This window comes from Barbus barbus, assembly GCF_936440315.1.
Source record: "Barbus barbus genome assembly, chromosome: 34".
In the NCBI taxonomy this organism is placed as follows: domain Eukaryota; kingdom Metazoa; phylum Chordata; class Actinopteri; order Cypriniformes; family Cyprinidae; genus Barbus; species Barbus barbus.
Genome location: NC_136762.1, coordinates 24,767,056 through 24,779,507, shown reverse-complemented (window position 1 = coordinate 24,779,507; position 12,452 = coordinate 24,767,056).

Here is a 12,452-nt window from a genome sequence, read left to right as displayed (position 1 = left end):
CACAAAAGGCATTACAGGAACGGCATCAACTCAGCAGGCATTAACGGAACGAGATCAGACACTGACAGAAAGAACTCAGGGCTATTTAAAGGAACCGGAACAAACAAGATAATTAATCTAACACAGGTGCATGGAATCAACGGAAATTAATTAATCAAGAACCAGGGCAGGGCAAAACAGAACAAAACAGATACTGACACGTAACATATTGCCCCCCTTCCGGAAGGTGCGTCCCGCACCGTAACAGTAACATCGGGGAGGGGGGGTGGGCGCCCTGGAGGCTGGAGCAGGCCAGGACAGGGAGGAGACAAGGGAAGCCTCCAGGGCAGATCAGGGGCCTTGGGAGGCCATGGCTGCTCAGGAGACACGGGAGGCCATGGCGGATCTGGCGACTCGGGAGACCATGGGGGATCTGGAGACTCGGGAGACCATGGCGGGACTGGAGATTCGGAAGACCATGGCGGGACTGGAGACTCGGGACGCCATGGCGGATCGGGGAGCTTGGACGGCCATGGCGGATCGGGGTCCTTGGACGGCCATGGTGGATCGGGGAGCTTGAACGGCCATGGCGGATCGGGGTCCTTGGACGCCCATGGCGGATCGGGGTCCTTGGACGGCCATGGTGGATCCGGGAGCTTGGTGGCCTTGGTCCTTGGCCTGGCTACACAGACTGAGACTATATACCCCCCCCCCAAAAAAAATTTCTTTGGGAACGTTCCCCTCTGACGGCCATACTGGAGGAACAGGTTCATGTTGACGCTCAGGAGGAGAGGGCTCTTGGGGGTGCTCTGGAGGAACGGGCACATGAGGGCGCTCTGGAGGGGCGGACACTTGAGGGCGCTCTTGCAGCGCGGACTCTGTGGGGCGCTCTTGCAGCGCGGACTCTTGAGGATTGGGAACGGCACTCCTGGCCGTGACTTGAGAACTGGATTCTCGGGATTCGGGATCGACAATTCCAGCCGTGGTTTGAGAACAGGATTCTCGGGGATCGGGATCGGCACTCCTGGCCGTGACTTGAGAACTGGATTCTCGGGATTCGGGATCGGCTCTCCTGGCCGTGACTTGAGAACTGGATTCTCGGGATACGGGATTGGCACTCCTGGCCGTGACTGGAGAACAGGATTCTCGGGGATCGGGATCGGCACTCCTGGCCGTGTCTTGGGAACTGGATTCTCGGAACTCGGGATCGGCACTCCTGGCCGTGTCTTGGGAACTGGATTCTCGGGATTCGGGATCGACAATTCCAGCCGTGGTTTGAGGACAGGGTTCTCGGGGATCGGGATCGGCACTCCTGGCCGTGGCTTGAGAACTGGATTCTCGGGATTCGGGATCGACAATTCCAGCCGTGGTTTGAGGACAGGGTTCTCGGGGATCGGGATCGGCACTCCTGGCCGTGGCTTGAGAACTGGATTCTCGGGATTCGGGATCGGCATTCCTGGTCGGGGTCTGAGAATTGGATTCTTGACGGCGCTCAGACAGCAAGAATTCTAGGGGTTGCTTGGATAGCGTGGATTTGAACGTGACCAGCGGAGATTCAGGTGGATACTTACAAGGAGCAGACTCTAGAGGGCATTCTGGACATGAGCAGGCTTTGACCACAGATGGTGGTGAGTTCCGGCGTTGAGGGAGAGACTTCAGCGCTGACCTGACAGATGAAATGGATGGGTCTAAAATTTTAGACCCCAGATCAGCACTATTTGACTTCCACTTACGAGCACGCGGGACTACCTGAGGACGGGACGGCTGGAACTACCAGGATCGCTCATGGAGGTGGATGGGTTGGTTCTGGATCGGGACTGAATACTCTCCAGACACCGGAGGATCCCTTCCCTCCAGCTGAGTCCGGTGGTGTCTGGGAGGTCCACGGGGCGGTTGTAATTGGCCCCGATCCAGAACAAGGAGTTTAAAGCGGCGTCGTCAAACCCCGTTTCCTCGGCGATCTTGCTGAATTTCCCCGCGAATTCAAACAGAGGCAAGTCACGGCGGGCCAGGGCAGAGAGGCGATCCGCAAACTCCATAAAGTCGGTATTGGTCTGACCTTCTGTGACGCGCCCTGGGTTGTGGTAAGGACGAGACGATCCAGGAGTGCACAAAGGTTACTTTTATTGTAAGGCATTAACACAAAAGGCATTACAGGAACGGCATCAACTCAGCAGGCATTAACAGAACGAGATCAGACACTGACAGAAAGAACTCAGGACTATTTAAAGGAACCGGAACAAACTAGCAAACAAGATAATTAATCTAACTCAGGTGCATGGAATCAACGGAAATGAATTAATCAAGAACCAGGGCAGGGCAAAACAGAACAAAACAGATACTGACACGTAACAATGGTAGTGTAATCAATTAACTACACACATAAACCCATTTGTTTAGACAAGTACCAGATAAGATGTCCTGGAATATTTTAATATGACTGAATTTGTATCAGCGATCAACAATTTAATTAAAAAAATTATACGTTTCTAATTATAATGCTTTCATTTACACAGTTACTCAAACTGCAAGTAAATTATAGAGAAAGCGAGCAGAGAACATTCACATTAAAGAATATTTTCACTGACTTCAGTCTAGCTAGTGTTTAAGCACTCATAATTCCTCTTATAATCAATAAAGCTGTCCATACACTGTGTGATAAATGAATCTCTTACATTGTATGTACAAACCCGATTCCAAAAAAGTTGGGACACTGTACAAATTGTGAATAAAAACAGAATGCAATGATGTGGAAGTTTCAAATTTCAATATTTTATTCAGAATACAACATAGATGACATATCAAATGTTTAAACTGAGAAAATGTATCATTTTAAGGGAAAAATAAGTTTATTTTAAATTTCATGGCATCAACACATCTCAAAAAATTTGGGACAAGGCCATGTTTAGCACTGTGTGGCATCCCCTCTTCTTTTTATAACAGTCTGCAAACGTCTGGGGACTGAGGAGACAAGTTGCTCAAGTTTAGGAATAGGAATGTTGTCCCATTCCTGTCTAATACAGGCTTCTAGTTGCTCAACTGTCTTAGGTCTTCTTTGTTGCATCTTCCTCTTTATGATGCGCCAAATGTTTTCTATGGGTGAAAGATCTGGACTGCAGGCTGGCCATTTCAGTACCCGGATCCTCCTTCTACGCAGCCATGATGTTGTAATTGATGCAGTATGTGGTCTGGCATTGTCATGTTGGAAAATGCAAGGTCTTCCCTGAAAGAGACAATGTCTGGATGGGAGCATATGTTGTTCTAGAACTTGGATATACCTTTCAGCATTGATGGTGCCTTTCCAGATGTGTAAGCTGCCCATGCCACACGCACTCATGCAACCCCATACCATCAGAGATGCAGGCTTCTGAACTGAGCGCTGTTAACAACTTGGGTTGTCCTTGTCCTCTTTAGTCCAGATGACATGGCGTCCCAATTTTCCAAAAAGAACTTCAAATTTTGATTCGTCTGACCACAGAACAGTTTTTCACTTTGCCACAGTCCGTTTTAAATAAGCCTTGGCCCAGAGAAAATGCCTGCGCTTCTGGATCATGTTTAGATATGGCTTCTTTTTTGACCTATAGAGTTTTAGCCGGAAACAGCGAATGGCACGGTGGATTCTGTTCACCAACAATGTTTTCTGGAAGTATTCCTGAGCCCATGTTGTGATTTCCATTACAGTAGCATTCCTGTATGTGATGCAGTGCCGTCTAAGGGCCCCGAAGATCACAGGCATCCAGTATGGTTTTCCGGCCTTGACCCTTACGCACAGAGATTGTTCCAGATTCTCTGAATCTTTGGATGATATTATGCACTGTAGATGATGATAACTTCAAACTCTTTGCAATTTTTCTCTGAGAAACTCCTTTCTGATATTGCTCCACTATTTTTCGCCACAGCATTGGGGGAATTGGTGATCCTCTTGCCATCTTGACTTCTGAGAGACACTGCCACTCTGAGAGGCTCTTTTTATACCCAATCATGTTGCCAATTGACCTAATAAGTTGCAAATTGGTCCTCCAGCTGCTCCTTATATGTACATTTAACTTTTCCGGCCTCTTATTGCCACCTGTCCCAACTTTTTTGGAATGTGTAGCTCTCATGAAATCCAAAATGAGCCAATATTTGGCATGACATTTCAAAATGTCTCACTTTCAACATTTGATATGTTATCTATAATCTATTGTGAATAAAATATAAGTTTATGAGATTTGTAAATTATTGCATTCCTTTTTTATTCGTAATTTGTACAGTGTCCCAACTTTTTTGGAATCGGGTTTGTAGAACTGCACTTTGTTGCTTATGATGAGATAATTTGTGAGTTTCAATCAGAATTCAGCGAGTGTGTGCACTGAACAAAACTCGAAAAAGAGGTTTCAGAGATGACTAATCTGAATGCATCTGATTGGCCACTGCATTCCTAAGCTCAAGAGAATAATTTGTAATTGGTTATAATGCGCAACCCTGTAAAAATGCGTGAAAGGACATACTGTATGATGAAACCATAGGCATAGCTTGACATTTGAGCTTGGGGGACCAAACCGAGTCGATTTGGTCAGTGAAACTTTTAAAATAATTTTAGCATTTCTGTAGTAAACAAACAAATTGACACTGTGTACTATTAAAGTGGTTTTACTATGATTAGCAGCAGTAAGTGTGTGAGGTTGCAAAATGCAGATTTGTCATGCGACATCTTACGCAAATAAATATTAAATAATAATAATAAAATATTACTCCCATAATCCTTGGACTTCCCTGGCTAGAGAGGCTCAACCCTCGTTTCATGGACTGACAAATCAGATAATTCAGTGGTCTGATTCCGGTCATCACCATTGTTTAGACCTTGCTCTCCAAAGGACTGTAAACGAATCTACCAATGCACACAAGCTTCCTGCGAAATATAAGGACTTAATCAAAGCCTTTAGCAAAGTCAAAGCATCACTGGCAAGTTTCGCTACCCTATACCACTGGTTCCAGCAGCATTGGAAGAGCTCTGATCAGCCAAGTATTTCATCAAGCTCGATCTTCACAGCGCTTACAATCTCATTCGCATTCGTGAGGGTGACGAATGGAAGACAGCTTTCTCCATGACTTCAGGGCACTATGAATATTTGGCTATGCCATTTGGGCTGGTCAATAGTCCTTCCGTGTAACAGGCATTCATTAATGATGTGTTCCGAGACATGTTTAACCGCTAGGTCATTGTATATATCAACGACATCTTAATCTACTCAGCCTCTAACGAGGATCATATCAAACATGTTCAGGCCGTGCTTCAACGTCTCATCACTCATCAGTTATGCGCCAAGGCTGAAATGTGAGAGACGATGATTTCATTCCAATCCATGTTGAACTGGCCAGAACCTACCACAATCAAAGAACTACAGCATTTCCTGGAACGATTCATCTGCAATTTCAGTAATATTGCTGCACCTGTGACCTCTTTGCTCAAGAAGGGAAAGCAACATCTCGTGTGGACACCAGCAGCAGTGTCCGCTTTTCAAGAGCAGAAGGAGCGATTCACCACTGCTTCCATCCTACACCATCCCGATCCCAAGCTGGAGTTTGTTGTTGAAGTGGATGCCTCCAGCATAGGCATTGGCTCTGTCCTCTTTCAACGACACGGCAATACTCCCAAATTGTTTCCCTGTACCTTTTATTCTCACAAACTAAGTCCCACAGAACAAAGTTATGATGTTGGCAACCGGGAAATTCTCGCCATGAAAGCAGCTTTCGAGGAATGGTGTAATTTGCTCGAGGGAGCAAAATACCCCTTTACAGTAGTAACAGATCATCGCAACCTGGAACATCTTCAATCTGCCAAAAGACTTAATCACAGACAGGCAAAACCCATCATCTCTCCCACAATCTTTCTAGCTCCAGTACAGTGGGACATCATGACAGAGATCACGGAGGCTCACGTCACAAATCCACCACCACCAGAATGCCCATCATACCTCACTCACCAGCTCTTGTTATCCTGCTATTGCCACTACCATGCAACTACTCACCAACCACTTTTGGTGGTCCACACTGCAGGCCAACACGATATCCTACATCCGGGACTGTCCAACAATAAATGTCACCAAATCCTCTCGCCAACGGCCTTCATCACAGATCTGCCTCTCTCCATGGGTCATACCACTATCCTCACTGTAACTGACCACTTTTCCAAAGCTTGTCTGCTGATACCCCTGACCAAACTGCCCACGGCTTTTCGAGACCGCCGAACTGTTATGCAATTATGTCTTCAGGTTCTATGGTCTCCTCGAGGATATACTCTCTGATCGAGGACCACAGTTCACCTCCTGAGTCTGGATCACCTTGTGCCAGAACCTGAATATCAACATTAGCCTCACCTCAGGTGACCATCCCCAGTCCAATGGTCAAGTGGAATGTCTGAATCAGGAACGCACATGCTTCCTTTGCTCATACTGCCACTGAAATCAGTCTGACTGGAGCCGCTACCTATTGTGGACCGAATATGCTCAAAATTCCCTTCGCAAACCAGCCACGGGCCTCACTCCCTTCCAATGTGTGCTGGGCTTCCAACCTCCTCTATCTCCATGATCTGTAGAACCTTCTGACTTATCAGTCGTAAACTCATGGCTACAACGGAGCGAGGAGACGTGGAAAGAGGCACACGTACATCTACAATGTGCTGTTTGCAGAACGAGGGTGCCGGCTGATCGTCATCAGCGCCCCAATCCAGACTATCATCCTGGTCAATGGGTCTGGTTGTGCACTTGTGACCTCTCCAACTTCCTTGCAGAAAGCTTAGTCCCAGGTACGTGGGTCCTTTCATAATTCTCAGACAAATAACTCCTGTTTCTTACTGATTTACCCTCAAATAATCGTATCTAGGGTTGGGAATCGAAAATAGATTCTGATTCCAGAATCAGATACTTAAGGTCAGGAATCAGATACTTGTTGTCAAATAAAAATTTTGATTCAACCTATCGATTTCTATGCGTTTTTTTTTTTTCTTCATCTGTGAGGACCGGTGTGACCTAGCTCGCTAATCTAAGTGCTCCAAAGTTTCACTACATTTATGATCAGAAGCCAAAAAAGCTAAGTATAATATCTGTGATAGCTAAACGTTGCAAGAGAGGTGTCACCACCAACATGACATTAATGTAATAGTTCGTTAAAGATCGCGAACATGATTCAAACACCAACGTGATTCTATTCCTAAATTACAATAATTCATCCGTTTAATTCATCAACATTTGACGTGTGCGATCACAATGTTGTGATCACTTGGTTCGTCCGTGCAGCATACGATCACACCACTCAGTGTGATTTGAACATTTAAATCTGCATTCGCATTGCTGCTAACCTGAAGAGAGCAGCTGTCATGTATATGAATGAAACAGCTTCACAGTCTTTTCAACCCCATAGTATCACTGTGTTACAAACATTCAAATCACAGAAGCACTGTTATAAAAGTTTATAGTTTAGATATAAACTCTGATATATACTGTAGCGATTGAAATAGAGTAAATCTCCTTTTGAAAGTAATTTGACACTTCAAATGAAGATTTATCAATTACATTGTTATGCCAGTAGGTGGCGAAAAGGGTCTGTTAAAATGCATTTGTCTTTGCAACATACAAGAGATTCTTTCAGGGACGCTGATTCATCCAGTAATGACACATCCTGAGTGAGTCATTCATAAATTACATGTGATTTTGTTTAGTTGTCTAATATGTTTTTCTTCAGAATCATGAGAGGACCACAACTTCCATTGGGGAAAAAAAGAAAAAACTAAATTTATCCAGAATCATCCAGTTCTATTTTGCACACAAACAACTCTTAAAGAGTCCAGTTTTTATGTAGCCTGTTGAGATTTGTTCATGGTATTCAGCACCAATAAATGGTTTGCAAAAAAGAGACACAGGATAAATGTTTGATATCATTATTTAATCACATTGGAATCGAAACTGGGAATCAAAAAGAATTGGAATCGATAAGCAGAATCGGAATCGATAAAATTCAAACGATACCCAACCCTAATCGTATCTAAGCCCGCTGGTGGTTCGAGAGGAGTGGAGGACCAGGATTTGGCTAGTGACCAGGGAGCCCCTCCCATCATCGTAGACGAATGGCCTACGAATAGCCATCACCCAAAAACTAACTGTAACGACTTCATCTCCCAGAATCCTGTGCCTGTCACACTGCCTGTCTGACCTGGATTTTGTATTAATAAAGCTTAGTGCTGTCAAAATTTGCGCGTTAATGCAGGCAATTAATTTAAAGGTTCCATAGAATCTGTGAACTGTGTTTACCTTGGCATAGTTAAATAATAAGTTCTGTACATGGAAATGACATACCATGAGCCTCAAACACCATTGTTTCCTCCTTCTTATGTAAGTCTCGTATGTGCAAAAGACCACTGAAAAAGAGGCGAATCCCAACATAACACCAACTGTGACGTTACAGTCCGGATCATTAATGTTTACACCTCCAACATTTGCATAACATGTTCTAGGCCAGTTGGACCTGCACAGCCGAATCGTTGATGCAGTGTTGCCAGATATTGCTATTAAAACAAACAAAAAAATACTAAATAAATAAAATAAACTGAAATTATTTCAAATCTTTTGCAATTAAGATAAGAGAAAGATATCACTGACCCTAAATTGCAACGTGCTACTTTATTATCTTTCTAAAGTGTCAAAAAAAGTGGAAAAGATAAGTCCAAAAAACACTTATAACAGCTGGATCTGGCACCACAGAGGCTGCATTCGTGCCCTCACTCACAACTCTCTTTCAAGCCTTGTTCACTCCACCAGCATCTCACAGCGATCATGTTCATACCACGGACGCTAAACATTCTTGCAAAATCTCCCCATCGTTCACGCCGGACAGTAGAGATTTGTTTGCTGTGTGAGCTACTGAAATGAGCCGCGCTGCGAAACAGCCAATCAGAGCAGAGCTCAACATTATTATTCATGACCCTTCCAAATAAGGCAATAACAGACCATTTCATTCTAGGGACAAATCCTAGGATTGTAAATGGACATGTAAAACCGTTTCTGGATAATATTTGCCCTTACCTAAGCCACATACCTTCTATGTAGATATCAGAGAACAATTTAAAATATTGTATCAATGCATTCTATGGCACCTTTAATTTTTTCAGTTTAACACATTAAAAATATTTAACAATTAACGCAGGGGCGGAGCTAGTGTTGGCCACCCCACTCACAACTGCTGTTTCTGTCACTTTTTCTCTTGACAAGTAGTGCATTTATTCAGTCACAGAACATCTTTGCAACCACATTAAACGGGAGATGTTACAGACGCGCACTCCAGCTTCACTTCAGTGCCAGGTGTGAGTCAAACGAGCGTTGAAACGGTACTGCGTTCGCAGCACATGCTGGCGTGCTCTGTGACTGTAGCCTTTATCATTTAATATCAAATTGCGAAAGAAACTATACGTGCATGCAATGTCATGGTCAGTTAAGTCATGAAGTTACCAAAAGGCGATTAAAGCTACCTGAAAACTGTGCATGCCTGTAATATTTGTTATATATGAGTCACATTTAAGAACATGATTAATCGCGTTAATTTCAGAAAAAAATGTGTGATAAATTTTTTTTATCAATCGACAGCACTAATAAAGCTGCACATGGATTCCAACTCCGCTGACTCTTCGTTACACCCCCCATGACGCCTGATTTGGACAAGAAAGACCAAGACAAAGACAGGAAAAGGATGAAAGGAAAAAAAAGTTAGACCTTGATGTCTGACTACAAAAAAAAAAAAAAAAAAAAAAAAAAAGAATCAGCATAAGAAAGAGAGGAGACACAAGAAGTGAAAACTGCTGTGAAGGCAGACTCTGAAGAGCATGCCTTTATGTTCAATACTGAAACTGAAAACTGAAATTTACATTTCCTTCAGCTTGGGGCATATTCATTTCACTTTTGGTGTGAAAGGGCTTTTACATTTGTAACAGAACAACTTTTTATATTAAAAACAAACAACCAATCCCTGCCCAGAATTAAAAAGTAACTTAAAAGTAACACAACACATTACTTTCCATAAAAAGTAACCAAGTAACATAATTAGTTACGCAATATTGTAATGCATTACTTTTAAAAGTAACTTTCCCCATGTAACATCTACCGGAGAGGTGGAGTCTGCCCGGATGAAAGAGAAGTCAAGAGAAGTAAAACTCGAGGCAAACAGAGATTCGTTCCACGAGCCTTTTCAGTTGTTCACACAGCATACTCTTCTCACATACATGTAAAAGAGCGAGTACAAAATGGGAAATAAAACATTCTGGCAACGAAACAAACAAAAAGAAAAGAGGTTAGACACGGTAATGTGGTAGTCAGCAGTAGAGCGACCATATCTGTCTTCTCACGCTCAACTCTGCGCGTGCATCACACATAACAACAGCATGTCTCTACACCTAACCGTTACAGCAGACGCAGTTTTAAAGGCACATTGACACTCGTGTCATGAACACCATATAACAGTAGGTGGCCGTTACACCCAACACTGGTTGCTGCATCAACTCAACTTAAGGCTGGAATACACTCTTATTGCGCAGATTTTTGCCCTGATTTACAGTCTGGACAAGTTGATGCTATTTGCTGATAGAGCACTCTGCAGTTCTGAATTGAGAGATTTCACAGTAAAAACTAAAAAGCATTGTGTATGATGGTCATATATTCAGATTTCTTAGCTCCATTCTATGATTCTACCCTGAAGATATATATAAAAAATATTTATATCCTGAGTCCATTTCGTATTATAGCCTTTAATCTACATTCACAGCAACAAACCATGATGTACTGTTTGCCAGTTAGCTGCATGCAAGAATATCTGTAAAATACCTGAAGAAAGCGATCTATTAGCGTTCCCATTCATCTCAATAGCACTTACACTGCTGGTGCAGGACACCCAAGAAATATGTGATTGGGTTGCTCTGTTCTGCTGCCAGAATGCTTTGGGCCAATTTGCTTGAGCAGTAAATTTCATGTGAATAAAGGTGCAGTCACATTTACCATTGCTTTGCAAAATTTCATGGGCAAAATCCAGTCAAAAAGTTTTCTGGTAAGGATAAAAGAGCTCCTCACACTGATTTGACTCATTCTCAAGTTGGTCACGCAAATTTACCACACGGAACAACAGAAAGCTGCTCATACATCTATACACTGTTGACTATGAACAACAGACCTGTTCTTACACTCAAATTTTCGCTGTGACCTCAATCTAATGTTGCAGAAAAAGTTTTTTTTTTTTTTTGAAAGGCTTTTCAGAAAGACACCCTATGGACACCCATCCAGAGCCAGGTAGTAACTGATTACATGTAATCTGGATTACATAATCAGATTCAAAAAGTACATGTAATTAGATTAAATTACATTTGAAAATACTCATAATCAGACTACAGTTACTTTTTTATTGATTACAAGATAACATATTATTCACACAATAGCATTAATTATTCATAATTTATTGATTGTCCCTAATTGTGTTTTTTTTTTGTTCATCTTTTAAATTTTCCTAAAATAGCCTACTGCTTATACACACTCAGAAAGTCCTCTAGTTTTACAGACATTCACACAAAGACCAGTCACTAGATATAATTAAACAGAAAATTGAGAGGCCACATAGCATTTGACCACTGGTTTTACAAAAATAATTTCAGTTTTAAGAAGTGTTTTCTTAGCGTTTCAACATTACATCAGCTACTGATGAACATGCATAGGGTTATTTAATCATGTATTACTTTGTCTTGGGAAGGCTTTTGTCTTTCAAACACATTAAAATGCACAAATTCACATTGTTTCATATTTACATGCAATGCGAGAATTCCCAAACTTTTTTTTGTCAGCCAAACCTCTTTCACTTAATATATTTACTTTAAGTACCCCTGATATTTTAAAATAAATGTTTGTGTTTTGTGATTTTTTTTTTGATTGATGTTATTCTAAAATTAATTATAATTATTTTGCTTTTCTTCAAACTCACAAACCCCCTGCAGATCCTTAACATTTATGTTGTCAAAAACAACAAATGGAATATATTTTATTTTTCTTTGCATTTTTATAGCAATATGGTACAAGGCTAAAAGTAATCTAAAAGTAATAAAGTCTGATTACCAAAAATGTGTAATGTAATGGACTACGTCACTAACTACAATTGTTGTCATTAATTGTAACAGATTACAATTTGAGAGTAATCTGCTCAACTCCGCACCCAAGTCCATTTCATGTTTTAAGTGCCCTCTATGTGGGCAATGGACTGGGTTGATCTACTGTAGTACAGGATACAGGATACATTTTTGTGATACATTTTGTTGATGTTAAAAAAAGTGAATTTTGCCAATGTTTAGAAGTACACTAGCACAATGCACTAACAATGTCTTAGACATTAATATATATATATATATATATATATATATATATATATATATATATATATATATCCCAAATGTTCATTTAATCACAGGTAAC